This window comes from Mustela putorius, unplaced genomic scaffold (assembly GCF_011764305.1).
Source record: "Mustela putorius furo isolate JIRA1106 unplaced genomic scaffold, ASM1176430v1.1 tig00000174_pilon_pilon_pilon, whole genome shotgun sequence".
NCBI classification, from domain to species: Eukaryota; Metazoa; Chordata; class Mammalia; order Carnivora; family Mustelidae; genus Mustela; species Mustela putorius.
The window spans coordinates 36,870,584-36,890,890 of record NW_025421304.1 but is presented as its reverse complement, the minus strand read 5'-3'; the positions used below and the strand labels follow the sequence as shown (position 1 = coordinate 36,890,890).

Genomic DNA, 20,307 nt, shown 5'->3' with positions numbered 1-20,307 from the left:
GATGAAATTTCCTGGGACAGAAGTAGTAATTATGCCCTCCCCCCAGACATGTGAGCAGAGGCCCATCATTTATTTGCAAGCACCATCCACATAATGGGTACCTGTTGGATGTCTGTATAACCAGTTGCAGAGGAACAACTAGCGGCAATGATGGGGGTTACCTGCTCACTCTCCATCTCTCTTCTTCCCACTTCAGCCCCTCCTGGCTGGGCGGCCCCTCCGGTGCCCTTCGAGTCTGTCTTCAGACCACCCACACAGTCCCTCACCCAGGGTGTTACTCCTGCGGCTTAAAGGTGAGCTGGTGATAATGCCCTCCTTCCGAGCACCTCCCAGCCCAGGGAGCAGCAGCAGGCTCCGGGAATAATTGATATTACAGAAAACACAGGGCCGGGTGCCAGCTTCACATTCTCCAAACATTTAATGATTCAACCTTTTCAGTTTCATCAAAGCTGATCTTGGAAACTCCCTGAAGGCCCACTGCGAACAACTAGCAGGGTGCCTACTTTGGCCCAGCTGCTCCCCATGTTTCCCAGGGCAGGTGTGGACAAGACCTCTGGCTGCATGACAGCAGCCAGGTGGCCCCTTTGGGGACTTCGTGCCCACATAGGGGCCTCAGGTTTAGCCAGCTGGGTGACCCCTCACTCTTGCAGAGTATCAGCCAGCTACATTCATTCGAGTATCCAGAGGTTGGCACAAGCCACCTTTTAAAATGTGTTTGTTTAAGCTGTCAAGACAGGAAACAGCTGTTTGTGACAGGGAAAGGAAGCATAGGATGGACCAGCTTGTGTGTAGAAGCAAGAGGGGAGGGGTGCTATTTGGGGAATGCCAAGGCCACTAAGGGAAGGGAGTAGGGCAGGGGACCCAAGGAAATGATCTGGGAGAGGAAATGAAGAGACAATAAAACACAGACAACACAACAAAGAGATACAGAGAGAGGCAGAGAGAAAGTCAGAAATCAGAGCTGTGCACATGCACTCAAAGAAGCACTAAGACAAAAGTGGGAGGGCACAGCCAGCTTCTCAGTCTTCAGACCACTGACCTGGGTTCAGATTCACTGAAAGACACTTGGCTTTCACAATATGTTCAATTGCCCACCACAGTGAGCCTCGAAAGCCGAGCCCCCTTGTCTGTTGCTGGGGTTTTTGGGTAGTAACAATAGAGGTAGTAATCATTGTCATGGTGGAACTAGAACATGCTGTTATAGAAAGCTGTGCAGATTCCTGCACAACTATCTGAGGTAGACTTTACAACCTCTGCTGATGGTTCAAGAGCTGAGAAAAACAATGCTCTGAGAAGTCAAATCACTTTGAGACACTCCCCTGGCTGGTCAGGAACAGAAGTCCTGGTTTATTCGCTCTCTGTCTCTCTGTGGGTATTTCCATTCCGCCTGTCTTTCCCTCCCACTCATTCCACAAGATAAGTGTATTGATTTGAAAGCAAAACATATATAAGAGGAAAAATAAATTTCAGGGGTACCATGATTTTTTTTAAAAAACAAATCTTCAGTTTGCAAATATTTTCACCTACTCCTGGGTATAAGGAATGGATCCTCAGGAACAGCAGGGAAGAAGAAGAAGTGACAGGAAGGAAGAGAAAAAAGAAGGCAGAGACCTTTGACAGTAGCTTTTTGGGTGTCTGCACAATGTTTCCAATCCCCACCATATGACAGAAGGTGTAATCGGGAGTGCATTATCTGACCTGGAGTAGATCACCAGGTTTCCTTTCAAGGAATATTTAAAAATTTGAAACCAGAGACTCACAGCCTGGGCTCTAGGAGCCAGGGTATGCCCACAGCATCCCTCTGGGGCTGCTGGCCTCAGGTCTGCCGTGGTATCCACTGCAAACATGAGCCTGCCTATCCGCCTACTCCTTGAATCCTGTGATATTCCCCCACCTACATCAGTCATCAGGCTGTTTAGTTTACTCAGAACCCCTACTTGGAAAACCACTCCTCTCCCACTCCATGTCATTCAGGAAGGGCTGACCTTGTCACTTGACCTCATGACCACATCTGGCCAATCAGACCGCAGCACCTTTCCATCCAGCATGATTAGTTCAACTGTGCTTGACTTGTGGTTCAACAGGGCCAAATCCAGCAGATCAGAGACCTCCCTGGGCCTTGCTGGGAAAACTATTCTTTCTCAGGGCCTCCAGGTTACACAGGGATGAGATGAGGCATTGCTGCTTGTGGACCTCTTCCCCAGATGCTCGAAGGGGATGTCTGCTCATGGCGAAACTACAAACAACAGACAACGTTAGAGCCCCAGCATCAGTGTGTCTCAACATCCACAGAAGCTGTCTCTGTCAAGGGAGCCAACACAAGCTTAATGTTTGGCTTACATTGGTCTGAATTTGGTTTCTGCCCTTGACAACTAGAGGGTTCTGATAAATGCGTCTTTAAGAAATTCTCCCTTTTAATTGTAGGTGCCTTTGTTTTCTACTCCTCCTACCCACACAGGCTATAATTTACACAGTTATTCTCTATTGACAATGATAAACAAGACTGCTCCTAAAAATGTTCCTGCTGTTAGTAGCCTCTGGGGATCATTTCTTGACTCAAAGCAACTTCCAAGTAACTATCCAGGTTATCACCAAAATGTGAGCATGTTTAAAGGCAGGGTGTGTTTGTATGGATCTTTATTTATTTATTTTGCTTGAACCAAATTTAAAGTATACTCAGTGTGAGCAAGGAATTCAAATACAAAGAGGGTTCCTGTGTGAAAGGAATTAGATGCTCTCTGAGTGGAAGTTCTTCTACTTGGTGACTTGTAGCAGTTAGCTATTGCTGTGTAACCAACAACCCCAAGCTGACTAACTCAATATGAGGAGCATTTATTTAGCTCTGACTTTGCATTTGGTTATGTGATTCTACTGGCTTGAGCTGGGCTTGATAGAGCTCACTGATTTCTGCAAGGTCAGGTGTGAGCTGGTTAGGCAGCTTTGCTGAACTTGATGGACTTTTCCTACATGTTCTGGACTCTGCTTCTATGTGTCTTCTTATCTCCCAGTAGACAAGTCCAGACTTGTTCCATGCTGAAGACAACAGAAATGAGAGAGAATAAATGGAAAGGACTCTTTAAGCATCTGCTTATATTAAGTTTTCTTCTGTCCCATCCGCTGAAGTAAGTTAGGTGGCCAAGCCCAGAGTCAGTGTGGGTAGATGTCACTAAAGGGTGTAGACACCTGAGTATCTTCTGTTGTCTTTAGTGAATATCTGGCAAGTCTTAGAAGAGAATCCTCTCCTCACTGGGCTAACAAATGATCATTGCTGACGTGAGACACCAAAAATGGAGAACTTTACAGAGGGATGGAAGGGGCAAGAGACTTACCAGTGCATCCTCAGGGAAGAATTTAGAATTGTATGTATTGTTATTCTTCTGTTAAAAGTATTTCACACAGAGAACTGTTTTTGTTTGTTTGTTTGTTTGTTTGTTGTCCCCCAGTGTTTCACAACTGCCTCTAATCCTTCTGTTTTGCCCCTTTTGTCTTTTCAGAAAAGAGGATCCTCAAAGAACTTACAGTCTAGAATAAGAGGCAGACACAGAAATAGAAAATTTCAAGATCAAAGAATAAAGACTGAGGTAGGAATAAGCACAGCATACCATGGGAGTCCAGAGGCAGGGCACTTAGCCCAAGCAGGCAAACCATTTAGAGAAATCTATTTTAAATTGATTGTTTTATTTGCTGGATTTTATATTGACATGTTTTGCTTTGTTCTCAATGTGTTCTGGGACTGCAGCCTATTCATTTATTATTAAGAGAACGGTAATTATTTCCAGGAGCTCCTGAGAATACACTTTGCCTGATCTCTGCTGATTCTGGTATAACCTTCATATCTGTGAGGATGTCTGTGGCAGGAAGTGATAGCCCCTGTGTGCCTGGTGGGATACACCAAAGACCCTGGTCTGCAAGGAAGGTTTGCAGACCACGGCTTCTCAAATTTTAATGAGCATATGCATCCCCTGGGAATCTTGTCAAAGTGCAGATTCTGATCCAGGAGTTCTGGGTTGAAGTTGGAGATTCTGTTTTTCTAACAAGTTCCCAACTGCTGCTGCTGCTGCTACTGCTACTGGTCTGTGGACCACATTTTCAGTAGGAAGACTGTAAAAAGATCAGCAGTACTTTCTGCACTGGTGGATATTATAGCAGGGCTAAACAGAGGCTTAGCTGTGTCTCAACAGTCTATCTTTCTAAGCTATAAACTCAGTGGAGATCGCACCTTTTTCTTGCCTGCAACTCTATATCCAGGGCCAGGCACATAGAAAAATCTCAATAAATATTTGTCAAATAAATGCCTCCTGGTCCCCCTCTTTTCTCATGGGTAGGTATGCGTGGAGGTTTACCTGATGCTTTCATTTGATCCTGTGAATGCAGCCTGGATCTGCATCTATCTCGGACCACTGTCTTGATCCATCACTTAGTTCAAGACAGCCTGGTGGCTCATGGCTGGGCCATGTGACCTTCATCTTTCTCATAGATTCGAAGAAAGCTCATTCTATTGCTAGAGCACATGTCTGATCTGAGGCAGTCCTTCCACTGCCTGTCTTACTGCTTCTATGTCCACAGACAGACCAGTTAGATATTGATTCTAGCAGAATATTTCACTGGAGCTCCTTACATCATCTTAGACTCGCTGATTGACACTGTTGACTTCTTCCTATTACAGCTCTTCTGCCTTGGTTAATTTTCCCCAGATCTTTTAGCACCTTCCTGCTTCCTTACTTGGAAATCCCAGCAAAGCTGCATGGTTGGAGCTGGAGCTAAGCCAGCGATGACATGAAGGACTAACTTTGAAATAAAAGATGATCACCAGGCTCTTAGCTTGAGTTCCCACCCAGAAACTTGGCACTCTCTCCTCAGGATCCATTTATAAAAAAGCCAAAAGCAATTAACCATTATGCAAACTACCTAATCCTCAGCTTCCTCAACTGCAAAATGGGAGTAGCTGCACCCTCCTATGGAGTTTTAATTAAGATTAAGTTGTGATATCATAAATTGCTTAGCTCAAGATCTGACACATGGCAAGTGCTCCATAAAGGATAGTTCTTTTCATTTTTACTTCTAAACAATGAATCGTAAAGTCTAGGAACCTTCCCTAAGAGGAAGGTTCCAGTGAATCTTGGCTCATTTCTTTAACAGCTCATCACGGAAGAGAGCAGTTTGGATACAGTCAGGAACAAGGTATAAATAGCTAAATTAGTGACAACACAGGACTGGCGTGCCATGCAGAGCCCCTTTGGTGAGAGTAAGTGGGGCATACGTCTAGCTGGCAGAGTAGCTTTCAGGTGCCTCAACTCCTAGGGCTCCCCTACACTCTTTCCTCTTCTCTACTGCCTTTCTAGTCTCCTTGCTGTGAGTATAGCTTGTACCTATGTATGCTACCCAACACTTACCCAGAATTGCCTTCTTTCTGATGTTTGTATTTTCTAAGCAGGCTGGATTACCTTGAGTTTTATTTGTCTTCTAAGATTTTTCAACATCATAGAACATGGTAATTTAGTTAATCAACAGATATTTAGCACTATCCTAGGATAGGGCCTATCCAGGGATACAGTGCTAAACAAGCCAGAGCAATGTCCTATCCTTGCAGAGGTTAAATGTATTTTGCAAAAGTGGTATAGATTTTTCACTTAGTCAGGAAGCAAGATGGTGACTAGGAAGAGTCCCAGCCTAGCAAAGACTCTAGCAAAGAGGTCCCAGAAGGAATGTATGCACAGCAGATACTTGTCTCCTAACTGAATCAATGAATATATACTTGTGAGGTTTAAAAAAAAAAAGATGGGAAAGAAGAGATGGATTTTGGTGGATTCACAAAGACCCGTTCCAGTTTTTCCTGGGAGCCACTCACTCAATTATGGGATGGCCAAGAACATGCATTTCACAGTCAACTAAAGAATGAGAGTGGTTTGAACTTTGACCATGTGCTAGCTGTTGAAATTGGAAAGTCAAAAATTACAGTAAACAAGGCAGATTAATTCCTGCCTTCATCATACTCACTATTCAACTAAACATTCTTTCCTGATTATCCCTATATCTGAATGAACTCAGAGCCTCTTACTATATTATCTCAGATGCTAGAAGGTCCATCCTGATCACAGGCTTTATTGAACATATTTTGGAGTGTGAGAACTTTTAAGGTGCCTTTCTAAAACAACTAGGCAGATTAATTCATAAATCTTGAAATCCATTTTTTAAACTAAGCTGATAAATGAGCAACCATCATTATTTGAGTTTAAATTCAACTGACATAGTGTTGCCCAGTCCATCTTGGACTGTCTTTAGTTACATTAAGTCAGGTTTTCTCAACCTTGGCACTATTGACATTGGGGGCCAGCTGATCCTTTGCTGTGAGTGGCTGTTCTGTACATCCTAGGTTATTTAGCAGTGTTTGTGACTTCTACCTGCTAGATGCCAGTTGCAATCATCCCAGTGTCTCAAAGCAATTACCAGGTGTCCCTTAGGAGAAAAACTGTCCCACAGTTGAGAAACACTGTATACATGCATTTGTGCTTTTCTATAATGACAGGGTTTTTTGAGTTGTACCTAATCTGGTATTAAGTGTTGGTTCTGCTGCGTACCGTCTATGTGCCATCGGACAGGCCTGGCCTGTGAGGCAGCTTCCTCATCTACACAAAGTGGGTAATGAAATGTAGAACCTGGCATTGAGGTGAGGCTTAAAAGAGGACGTGGGTAAAGGACCTGAAAGTGGAGAAGCTCAATGGCTATGATCGTACCTTTTTCCTTGGATAATGGAATGGATCATTGCCGAGAACTTCATGTGCTTGGAAAGTGTGTGTGTGTGTGTGTGTTTATGTGTGTGTGCACTTGCACATCCATGTGCTATAGGACAGGGATATATTGCTGAGAAAGAACTAACCTCTGCCTGGCTCTAGAACTCCCTGGCAGACCCCGAGTAATATTACAACAACAGAGAAATATAGATCAACAACAACAATAGAGGACACACTTTGGAGTGAGACAGACCTAGATTTGACTCCTGGATCCACCATCTACTGGCTGTGTGATAAATTTGGTCAAGTTGTATAAACCTCTCTCTCTCAGTTTCCTTGTCTGAGAAACAAATAACCATATCTGTCTCATAGGGTCATTGTGTTGTGAAGATGAAATTAGACCACAAATGTACAACACTTATACCACGCCTGTGGCCATGTCGCATTTGCTCAATAACTATTAGTTGTTGTTGCTATTATTATCTGTGCTATTTATCCCTTGGGTACATCCCTGGGGGTAACTTCAAAGCAGATAGTGGCCTCTTTCCAGGGGTTTCCTATCGTGCCAGAGTAGCTCAGTCAACAACTTCCCTAATGAGCTCAAGACTCCATCAGCAGGACCTTTTGTTTTCCTACTAACTCTCTGTCAACATGGTTTCCGCTCTGGCATCAACATTATACCAATTGCATATTCACTAGCCTGCACGGGCCTCAAGACTATCAATTGCTACAATGGAGTAAATGATATTCATTGTTAAAACAGGGTAAATGCCTATTTCCTTTACACAATAGAAGGAACGGTTATAGGCTATTAAGTAAATAACTATAAATAACACACTATAAAATGCTTTACATATGCCTTATCGCACTGAACTGCTAGTGCTCTGAAGTAGCTGTTATGGCTGGGTAAATTATACGTGTTTTTAAACACTGTCCAAAATACATATTTACACGTACTTAAAATCCTACACTAAACAGTCTCTATAGCAACCAGTAAAACACAAAAGCCTTATTAAGCATTCTTTGTAGTATTTTTAGGAGTTTAATCATTAGGAGAAAGCTCATAGGCCATGTAGACACCAGGGAACACGAAGAAAGAAAGTCTTTATAGGAACAAAAGAATGAGGTTGGCTTTGAACCTGGTGGGAGAGGGTTTTATGTTTTTAAACTAATAATCACCAAGGGCCTTCTCTTTGTGAAGGCAATGCTGTGTTTGGGGTACATCAGACACAATTTTGGAATTACAATCTGGTTCTCAGCCTAGAAGAGAGATTCTTCAATTAACATATTCCAGCAAAAGATCACTTTCAATTTTCTCTCTTTAGTCACAGCAAGAAAAGATTTCCTTGCCATTGAAAAGTGAAGAAATATGTAATATCTCTGTTGAGCCTGAGTCATATGACTCTACCAAGGGTAATTCTGATGGTTTCATTGGGGTGGAGCCGTATTCCATCATTTGAGTTCTGTATTTATCCGATTACTTACAGCAGGCTGCAGTGACAACATACCTTAGAAACACCAGTGACTTAACACTGCAGAATTTTCTTTCTTGCTCATGCTGAGTGTCTGGTGTCAGTCAGTGGTGTTTATACACCCGGCTGTCTCTCAGAGACCCTAGGGAGCTCTATCCTCTTGTGATCCCACCACTCATTCTTCCCAGGGTTTTCCAGCTAGGGGAGAGAGTGCTGGCAGGTGGCCCTGGGGCCCAGAAGCAGCACATCTCGCTTCCACTCACACCCTATTGGACAGAACTTAAATCGAGTAGTTCCAACGAACCTACAACAAAATTGGAAAATGGGGGAGCACATGGAAAATATACAGAGCGCTGAACAGTTTTGAGGAAAATATTGCTTAAATGTCAGAACTATGCCAGATACTTCACACTGCCTGATTTTATCTTTAAAACAACTTAACAATGTAAATTCTCCCCGTTTGCCGATGGAGAACAGACTCAGAAGTCTTAAGTGACTTATGTAACTCAACCACAAATTGGTTTAGGTCAAGCTAAGGCTGAACATAAAATACTCTGTGGCCCAGCAGTTCTACTTTTAAGTAGTTTTCCAGAAATATACACATATTTTCACCAAAAGACATGTTTGTAGCATGTTTGCATGAGCATTCTTCCTAATAGCCCCAAAGTGGAAACAAACCACCATTCACGAACAGTAGGATACATTGTGATATATAAATGCAATGGAATATTATACAGTATTGAGAACCAATAAATGGTAATTTCATGCAAACATGGATAAATCTCACAAATATCTCATCGAATGAAAGAAGTCAGATAAAAAAAGAATTCATACTGTATGATTCCATTCCATATTACTCAAAAGCAAATGAAATTAATCTACAGTGATAGAAGTCAGGATAATGATGACCTTGGAATTTGGTAGTCATAAAGAAGGTACATGCGTAGAGCTTCTGTTTTTCTTGTAATGTTCATTTATCTGGATGCTAGTGACATGGGTCTGTTTAGTTTGGAAATTCATATATCTACACAATTATACCTTTGCATATTGCTCTGCATGTGTTATGCTTTAATCTAAGTCTGCTTGGAAAAAGATAACTTGCAAAAGTATAAATCATAGATTCAGATCAAACTGAGTCTAGAGCCCTGTCTGTTATCATGTAGCATTCATTTCTTCTCCAACCACATTAAAACAAAGTTCACTTCTACCCTTAAACAGTTCAGCTTTATTTCTACTCCATTGACACAGACAGCCCCTCCATTAAACAGTTCCTTAGGATAATGTTTTAGATAGAAACCTGCGGCAAATTTGAGAGAATTGTCAAAGTCAACTACAATTCACTCCAACATTGACTTCAGTAAGATAGTTTTCTTCCCTGAAATCACATGTAAACCTGGGGTTTCCAGAGGATGAAGGGAAAGACAATGGAATCTGCTTTCTTCTTATGCTAGCATAAAGAATATAGTCAAGTATAGAGGAGAGAATGAAACCTATATTAAAATGAACCCCAAAGCAAGAAAATACAGTAATATATATTGCGGCTAGAGATGTTTCTGTCCATTTCATTTGGAAAATGAAACTCACAAAACTCAAAAACCGTTTTTCCTGCCCAACTGACATGAACTGACAGCTGAAAGATTAATCCCATGCTGTTCTCTGCCCCTTCCCTACCCCTCCCCCACACCCAACACCAAAACAGCAATTTGGTGGAGCCCTGACCGCCAAAAGACAATGTTGTCTTAGGAAAGGTACTGGCGGTAAATCCTCAAGCTGTTTTATAAGCACCTCCTAGGTTGGCAACAGAAGGCGAAACACAAACTTGCAAGATGAGCTTGAATTTAATTTTGCAGTTTTCATCTGTCATCATGTTATAACAGCATGGTGTTCTAGGCTTTTCAGAAGGTTCAGGGCATAAGTATGATACTCCTACTGGGAAGGACTTCTGTCCCATCTGTTTCTATCTTAGAAGTGGTGCTTGTGGGATCATGGTTTTCAGAGATCTAGTGGGAGTCACCAGAGCTCCCTCTAAAGACCTGTTAGATTCTTAGTCAATGGAACTCTTTATCTGCATGTTTTGCTTATTCATTTATTTGGCACTCTTTTTTTTTTTTTTTTTTTTTTTTTTTTACTAAGCACCCGTTTTGTTTTCGGTGCTATGCATGGCTCTGGGCATGAACTAATGGACAGAGAAGATGTGCTTCCTGCCCTTGAGAAGCTCCTAATCAGAGGGAAAATAGACAAATGGGAGAAATTTTAAGAAGTACCAATGGGACTAAATAGTGTACCATAAGAGCAAATAGGAGACATGGCCACCAATCCTTGAGGAATAAGATCACTTCTTGGAGGTCATGACATGGCTGAAACATGATGAGTGCAGTGAAGCTATATTAGATGCTCCACCCCCCATACCAATCACTCTGCTCAGCTTTGAAAATCTGAGGATGTTTAGAGCCTGGCTTGAATAAGGAGGTAGAGTGGTAGTTGACAAGGGATAAAGATAATCAAATGGACTCTTTCGATAGATTAATGAAGTTGAACATGGTGTTTGAGGCCCAGCTTGATGGAGATGATGCCTGGGAGTTAATTCTGGGCAAATGAGTAGCAGTTAGAGGAAAAAGCAGGGAGGTAGAAAGTAGAAGATGTTCTAAGAGAAGGGATGGCATAAGTGGGCACAGAGTCATAAAACAGTAGCCCTACAATGGATACTTTGTTTTAGTGTAATTGGAGTAGACATCTTGAAACTAGGGGCTGTGGAATCTGGGAAGTGCTCAGTCTTGCAATTACAGAGCAATGTGGTAATTTTGGTGAATCACCAATTGCTGCTGGTGGTGATTTGATCATAGTGTCCTCAATAAGGATCACCCCAATACCAGTATGGTGAGAGGATGAAATGTGAAATCTAACTTAGCGTGACCACTATACCAATGTTACCCACAAGCCTTATTCTTTCCTCCCTCAGTCTTCTGTGCCATTAGAAACATGAAATGTAAGCCCAGAGAACGGCCACTAGGAATAGAACAACCTGTTATCCTGCATTTCCCCTGTAGACACATGGCCTTGGTGTGGATTTATACAACTACATTTAGGACTGATGATAGAATCATTGTGTGTGTGTGTGTGTGTGTGTGTGTGTGTGTGTGTGTTTGTTTTATCCCTTCCATGACACAAACCAAGAAAAAAATCATAATAAAATTTTACAAGTTAGCTGCCACCAAGAATAAACAAGAGAGCACTATAAGAAATGAATCAGAGGCTCTAACTGAATCTGCTCTCAGGACAATAACTATAATGCAAAGCCAGGGTCTGAGGAGGTCGCAGTGGGAAACTCTCCTGGGGCATTTCCGAAGAGAAAGGAGATATTCTCCTCCTGTCATCTTCACTTCATGTCCTAATATGTCTGTGGATGTGCAGAGAAAACATAATCTGCAGTCTCTGCTCTGAATCAAGCTTTGGATAACCAGGGCCATTAAGGCATCCCCAAGGATCATAGAATTAACCCTCTCTGAACCCAGGGAAGCCACTGCCACTAAAGCACCAGAAGAAAGTTGCTTGATTCTAATAACAGCTGAGCCAGAATGTCACTTACCATTAGGTTCAATTGGCATTTGTTTTTCCCTTTTTAAATTACAAGATTACCTTTAAATTGTGTACAGGAGCTCATAACTGCTGTCCATTGGAGGTAATCGGGAGTGATTTCATTTTACCCATAGACAGGTTGCCCCTTCTAGAGTCTTTGTTCATTAAGCTTCTGTCTGTCTCAGGTTCCATTTAAGTATCAAGGAGGAATAAATTCTGTAGCACTAAAGACATCACGTGTTTGCTTTTAGAGTCACCTCCTTTGTTGGCCGATGATTTTTTTGGAGCAGGCTGTATTCTCCTGGATCCTCTCAGACGTATGTAGCAAATATGCATTCTGTATGCCCCCTGGGCAGTCTTTTCAACACAGATCACTGTGCTGGGCTGACCCCATGAACTCTCCAAAAAAAAAAAAAAAAATCACTTGGAAAGACCGGTCTAAACTGCTAGTCACTCTGTGTTGCCTTCAATGGAAGCAACCTAGTATAACTCCTTATAGAACAAGTCATAGCATTATTAATCCATTTATACCCTCATTCGGTCATTCATTCATTCATTCATTTGATATAACTATTGTGTATCAACTATGTGTAAGACATTGAGCCTGGCGTAGATAAAATAGTGAGTTGGAAGCTTACAGTATAGTGGTAGATGGACAAAAATTAAACAGATTTCACTGAAATGCAGTAACAGTCATAAAATGGAGAGAATAGGAGGCCCAACCTGGGTACATTTATTACAGGGTCGAGGGCACAGGCAAGTCTCCTCATAAAGAATTACATCAGAGCTGATCCTAAAGGTTGAGAAGAGTGTCACTGGCTGAAAGAACAGTTTGTACAAGGGTCCAGTGGTGACAGAAGTTCAGGGATGGTGAGGATGGAAATTAGGTATGCATGTATGAAGAAAGCAGAGCAGTGGGTCAGGTGGTCAAGAAGAGATGCAGGAGGAAGAAGACGGAGATTGTATCACAGGGAACTTTGTCAGCGTACTAATGAGCATGTACTTTATCCCGAGGGCAAAGGAGTAGAGAGGAGAAATGTGAGCAGATGTACCATTGAGAAACATTTACCCACAGTAGATGACTGGTTCTCGGCGGGGGGGGGGGGGGTGTCTGATGCATTCTTTTTTTTTTTTTTTTTAAGATTTTATTTATTTATTTGACAGACAGAGATCACAAGTAGACAGAGAGGCAGGCAGAGAGAGAGAGGAGGGAAGCAGGCTCCCCGCCGAGCAGAGAGCCCGATGTGGCGCTCCATCCCAGGACCCTGGGATCATGACCTGAGCCAAAGGCAGAGACTTAACCCAGGTGCCCCAGTCTGATGTATTCTTAAGCCTGATAAGATCTCATATGTATCATCCCTCTCCACAGCAGTAACCTCTAACCAGCCTCCCCCTTTGATTTTGATCACCCCTCCCCCGCCAAGGACACCCTCTGTATTCCGTTTATTCTATTTCTGCATGTAACAGAATAGAGTTGCAGAAGGAACCCATTTAATGGGGTTCAGAGGAAGAGTTAAAGGCATGACAAGAGCATAAACACTCATGGCCCAAGACCCTCACCAGAGGCCACTCATAGGCAGGGGACAACTTTGGATTTGCCTTGGCAAAGTGATTTAAGTGGCTTTATTGTCAGGTCCTTCTGCTTTATTGATAGAAGAAATTTAAGAGCCTGGGTTATGAGTTGTAGCATTCTGATACCACCAGCATTATTTTGAAGACACACTGGATTTGGAGTCCCCGGATACAGATTTGAGGTCCAGTTATGTCACTTAAAACTTAGACAATTTACGGGACATTGTAGTGCCATTTTTCTTTTTCATCTAAGAGTTTAGCATAGCTCCTGCAACCTAAGATGTTGTGGGGCTTTGCTTTAATGACATATGCATAGCATATGCAGATATTCATTGAATGAATGGAAAAATGACACTGAAGAAAACCCTGACTTCATGGTCTTCTCATCTGTAAAATGAGAAGGTTGGGCTGGACGCTTTGGATTTCTTTCCACCTTAAATGATTTATAGTTCCCTGACACCTACCTATTTTGAGGCTTATACTGACCAATGGCATGGTGTGCTAAATATAGAGAAATCTGGTTTGGTACCTTACACGGTCGAAGGACAAGGGATAAAAGATTTCTGAGAGAAGACACCCTCATCACTACCCTGGCCCCACTAAAATCACTCTGATCCCAGAAGCCGGGTAGTGAGAAGAATGTTTATTTGCTGCTGTCGCTGGCTTTACTTGACTTCTCTGGTGAACACTTGGTCTCAGAGGACGCTACTGACAGCAAATTTCCTGTAAGACCACTTTAAACTGTAGAAAAAAATTGCTTTATTCTTTTATGTTATCTCATGAAACACTATTGATGCACTGTTCATGTTAAAAAAACAAACAAACAAAACTTCATGTTTTTTCTTGAGTAAGGACTCGAAGAAAGACGATCTGAGCACAGAAAATCTGATATTGAATAAATGTTTCTTGCTGGCTTCTGGAAGGTGATCTGATTTGGAACTTAAGCACCTCTGGGAATTACCCCCCCTGTTCAGCACCACTGAAGTAAATACTATATGTTCTATTTTTGCCATATTTAAAGAATGTGTTCTTTCATATTAAGTAGACATTGGCATGACTCAGTATTTAATACCTCAGCTGACTGGTCTTTACTATGGTGATGTAGCTCAAAATAGCCACACGTGGAACTGTTCCAAAGATATGACAATGGAAAGTTTTAGGGAATAGATATCTATTTAGGGCTAACTGAAATGTGCCCCATTTACAGTTGGACCATCTCTTGGCCACAGCGGATTATCTCCTATATTGTTGGGACCTGATTATTTCTGTATTACCCGTATCTTCCATTTTGCTCCTTCTGAAAAGGTTATGATCTTGATCACATCAGGCCATGCAGATGCCTTTCCTAGAATGCAGCTCTTAAAATGTAGGAAACAAAGCTGCAAATCAGCTACTCAGGCATGGAATAGTTAGAAATAAAATCACACAATCAACATCGTTTTCTCTGGGAATCTGGGCTGACCCGTCTCTGTGTCGCTTCCCCAGAATGCAGCCTCATGGCATCCACTTTGTCATGGTCTCTCCTTAGATATTCATCTCTTAACGTGGACTTTATGCATTCCTAGGGGATAAGAAATCTAGTTGCTTGCTCACTTCTATAATTAATTATCTGGCACAGAGTAGGTACACAAGAAAATTTCTAATAAAAGCTATCAGCCCATTAGTGTTGCAGTTTATTTTATTGTTTAATTTTTAAAAAATGGTTTAAGTAATCACTACACCCAGCATGGGGCTTGAACTCACAACCCTGAGATCAAGAGTCACACCCTCTTCCAACTGAGCAAGCAAGGAGCCCCTTTTAATGTTGCATTTTAATTGTCTGTCTTCCTCACTAGATTGCACAATCTGTTAGATAGAGACTCCATTTTTTTAAAAAAGAAAACACCGTATTAGAAGAGTGCTGGTTTTGATAATCCGTGCTCAGTCATTGCTTACTGAAGGAGTGAATGATGAATGAATACGCATAAGCCGTAACAACTAATTGAAAAGGAAAGAAAGTGTTTAAACCTCTGCACTCAAACTCTACGACTCAGAACAAATAAACGGTACTGGAAATGCTTGTTAAATTTTGTAAATCTACCTCTTTATTCTGAATCATCAATCTACTTTGTCTAAAATATGCACAAGCATATTTTAAGAATTCTGATACTAAAATCATTCCAGTATTTGCTATTTTTTTAAAAAAAGCGCTATTGATGTAAAATTGACTTAGAATAAACTACACCTACTTAAAATGCACAGTTTGATAACTTTTGATATATGCAAACACTGGTATGATATAGGTAGACAAGTTTCCTTGCATCCCTTTGTAACCACTTCCCATTAGGCAACCACGGATCTACTTTTTGTCACTGTGCATTAGTTTGTATTTTCTAGAATTTCATACCAATGGAATTTTATAGTGCATTCTCATTGTTATTTTGGCTTCTTTCACTTATCACAGTTGTTTTGAGGCTAATCCCTATTGGGGTATATATCAGAAGTTTATTCTTTTTTCTGCTGAGAACTATCCCATTGAAAGAATATACCTCTATTTAGCCATTCCTATTTGGGGAGTGTTCAGTTTCTAGCCATCACAGACGAGGCTTCTATGAACATTCATGTAAAAGAACGTATACACAAATATTTCATTTCTTTTGTGCAGATACCTAGGAGTGGAATGGTTGGATCACAGGTGGATGTTTTAACATTTTGAGAAACTGCCAAGCTGCTTCCTAAAGTAGTGGTACCATTTTCCTTTCCTACAGTGTACAGGAGAGAATTCTAGTCCTTTCTCATCCTTTCCAAGTCTTGGTGAGATCAGCCATTTTAACTTTAACCATTTGAATAGGTATAAAGTGGTATCTCATAGTTTTAATCTTAATTTCCCTAATTACTAATGATATTGGGGAACTTTTCATGTACTTACTTGCTATCCATCTATCTTTTTATTTACTGGGTTGTCTGCTCATTATTGACTTTCAAGAGTTCTTTATATATTTTCAGTAGGAATTCTTTGCCAAGTATATGACTTGTGAATATATACTCTCAGTCTGTGCCTTGTCTTTTTGTTCTCTTAACTGTGTCTTTTGAAGAGTAGACATTTTAAATTTTTATGAAGTCCAATTTATCAATTTGTTCCTTTATGGATTGTGCTTTTGATGTCATGTTTGAGAAATCATTGCCTAGACCAATGTCAAAAGGTTTTTTCCTATATTTTCTTCTTGAAGTTCTGAAGTTTCAGGTTTTATATTTAGGGCTACAATCCATTTTGAGTTAATATTATATATTAGCAAGTTATGGATCAAAGGTAATATTTTTATATGGATACTCATCTATTCCAGCACTACTTGTAAAGGCTACCCTTCATCCACAGAATTGCCTTTGTGCCATGTAGAAAAGCAGCTGTCTGTACATTTATCATTGGAGCTTTATTAGAAATCTTGAAATCTGTGTTATCTGTCCATCCTTAATTTTTTTTAAGTTGTTTAGGCTGCTTTAGTTCTTTCAATTTCTTTGCATTTCCATATGACTTTTGGAATATGATAAGTTTCTGCCATAAGAAGCCTGGTAGGATATTGATTAGTGAGAATTGACATCTTAACCATACTGAGCCTTTTGATCCCTTAACATGGTATAGTCTCCATTTATTTAGGTCTTTAATTTCTCTAGCAATGTTTTATAGATTTCAAAGTACAGGTCTTTCACATCTTTGGTTCATATTTTTAAAGATATTATAAATGATATTTTTAAAGTTTTGATTTCCAGTTGTTGGTAGTACATAGAAATTGAACTGATTTTTGTGTATTGACTTTGTATACTACAGCCTTATTAAACTCACTTATAAGTTCTGCTATCATTTTTGGGGATTCCACCAGGTCTTCTCCATAGAAGATCATATTATATATGGGTAAGAATAATTTTAATTACTTCTTTCCATTTGGGACCACTTTTATTTATTTATTCATTTTTACTTGCCTTATTGCACTGCCTAGAACATCCAGTGCAACACTGAATACAGGTAGTAAGAGTCGATATCTTTTGTCTTTTCCTTGATCATAGAGGGAAAATATTTAGCCTTCAAGTATGAACTCAGAACATATGCAGAGACCAACTGCACTCTGTAATTTTTATAAAGCCCCAAATGTGTACATTTGCCCAGTTCTAATGAAGATTGCTGTAGAATATGGAATATCATTACAGAAAAATTAGAATCAGCAGCTGACAGTAAACCAGGTGAAAACAGCATTTAAATAGGGTAAGGACAGAAATATTCCTCTCACAAACCAAGGCTAGGAGCCTGATGAGAAGGAATTGCATGTTGACATAAGAACTACACTTTAGATGATTTATAACTTGGTATTGTCTGTGTGACATTGAGTAAAAACACTGATGAGGCTTTACAGGTTGTTACAGCCAGTGTTGGTCTGAGGCCAGAAACATACTGTATGGGAAGGAGTTTGAAAATAGCTCCGAATTGACTCTGGTACAGTGGCGTACTGGGGCCAGCTCGTATAGGTTCTCTTAGCCAATTTTGCTCAATTCTTCCCAAATTACATTCAATGATGTCTCCTTGGTAGCTTGGAATTGACCATGGTAGGAGTATTTACACCATGAAAATTTGGCAGTTGTTACAAACCATGATTTTTTTTCCCCTCGAGACCTGGTTGTTAAACGTGTATCAGTCCACCACTATGTAATTAGCACTTATCAGCACACCACTGCATAATCAGTAGTGGGTGTATAATATTATTGATATATTAATATATTCATGTGGGTTATAATTCCTTGCATCTAAGAGTAAGACACAACATAATTTTATGTATAATCTAAGAAAGAAAAAAATGCTATCAATTGTAATTTAGAGATTCCACTGATAGAGGACACATCCTATTCTTAGCCATGCTCAAATGTGAAAAACCCTGACCTTTAACATTGAAGAAATAGAGCATCATTGAAGTTTATTATATAGGAAATACCATGTAGTTTGTTTTGTGTATTGATCATTCACTTAAAATGTTTAATATTTTATTGCAAAATCCTGTTAAACAAAACTTCATAGTCTGAGTCCAGATCTTGAGAGCTCATGCAGGCAAACCCAAGAAGCAGCCCTCTTTCACCTAATCTCACAGAACACTTACTATCTTTTATTGGTGAGTGTGTTCATTCATTTGTCTCTCCTAACTAGATAACAGTACACTTGAGGGTAGAACACTGGCATGTCTTATTACCCTTTGTATTCTCAGTGTTGAGTTAGTTATCTATTTCATTGTGAGTAACCAAGAAATGTCAAGTGAACAAAAATCTCTTTCCATATCTATCTATCTATCTCTCAAAGTTCCTAAAGAAAGCTTATCATATCTATACTAACCAGGTGCGTACCACACAGGTAGAAACTCACATGCAGATGGCAACACAAAGATACTATTTTTACAGAGCTTTTATTATAACTTAGAAATCAGATATATTGTTGAGTAACCTCTTTGGTCCTGAAAAGCTCACCAGAGAGCAGCACTCAGTGTTGCCTGAATAACCTCACTGGTCAGGTTGGCTGTTTCTGAGAGATGAGGATGAGCAGGGAGATAGTCAATGCCAGGGCATATTGAATGCATCACTGACTAGGGATGCTGGCGTTTGGGCATTCTGACATCGGTGGATCTGTCCTTTCTTACTCTTCTCTCAAGGACTGAATGCAAGTGAGAATCTTCAGTGAGCTTTTATATGTCTGCTGCTTAACAACCAACGAGAAAGTCTTAGGGCAGCTCTTCTCAGGCAGCTTGGTTGAGTATGTGAGAAGCTGACCATTACTATAAGGTACCAGCCCAGCACATCACTCTGAACAGATTCATTTGGACATGGTGGCTTCTTTCCTTTCCTTTTTCCAGAAGCTGAAAATATCCCCTGATATCTCAACAGAGGAGAATAAATTGTCCTCGTGTATTTACACAGAGGAGAAGATTTTCCTCATTGTATTTGCAATTCTGTCTCATGCGATGACCCCCATTTTCATAATCCTTCATGGAGTATCTTGATTTAAAAAGCTTTCTCTCCCTGCTGTTTCTGTTAAAAGGTTTTCTGGTGCGATTCTTAGAAAGTCAAATTCTGCATTTAAATGTTGTATTTTCGCAGATATAATTTTAAAGAGGCCATACTTCTGGAATGTTTTTCTTTCTGGGAGAGGAGCAAGCAGTTCCACCCTTCTGCGTATATCGTTAACCAAGCCACAAGAGCGTACAACAGCTTTAATAGCAAGGCAATTGTGATTACATCTCGCTCATAATTACATTTATTTGCTCACATATGTCCAAAAAGGCAAGCATTAGCCAGACCGTAGGGGTATGTGTTTGTGCAAGGAAAATCATCTGGCAGATTGACGGTGAGGAAAATAGCTTTCAGCCACTTAGGCCTCTCCTGTCACGGACACTCTCAAAGACTGTCAGAGCTTACTTTGTTTTTGCTTTCATGCTTCTAAAATCGATTGCATCTGGAAAGCAGAGGAATTTATTATGGGCGATGGATTTGCATCAAAATAATCAAAATATTAGGGGCTGCATCTAACAAGATCATATATGTGATCCCAAAGAGAAGAAAGTTGAGGCGTACCATGGTTGAAAGCAGCATTGGAAATGGCCACTGTCCCATGTGAGGAAGGGATATGTGTAGCTTCTGGGAATTTAGAGGAAAATGGGAGAGTTACGCATATGAAGGAATTTTAGATCTGTATCACCAAGCTGTCCCTATGGAAGATAGCGAAAAAGGCATCTGTTTATTTGTGAGACAGGTGATTTTGGATCCTGGGTGGGCCATTTGTAACTCAAAAGACCTTGGAGAAGTTACTTTACTCCTTAGTGCTTTCCGTTTCTTATCATTTGAATGGGTGTAGCAATACTAACCTTTGGAATTGGTGTAGCAATACCAACCTTTTTTTCTCACTCATTACTCTCTGGCCTATAAGTAAGTTCCTGACTCTTCAGGCC

At 40.6% G+C, this 20,307-nt stretch overlaps 1 long non-coding RNA gene across 1 annotated transcript in view; it reads left to right on the top strand.

The window, feature by feature from the left end:
- The window catches only part of LOC101678152, a 365,866-nt gene that overhangs the window by 274,702 nt on the left and 70,857 nt on the right, over positions 1–20,307 (top strand). Inside the window, exon 4 of the long non-coding RNA XR_199550.3 lies at positions 3,495–3,581. This is a non-coding gene — a long non-coding RNA (uncharacterized LOC101678152). The remainder of the gene's footprint in view (positions 1–3,494; positions 3,582–20,307) is intronic.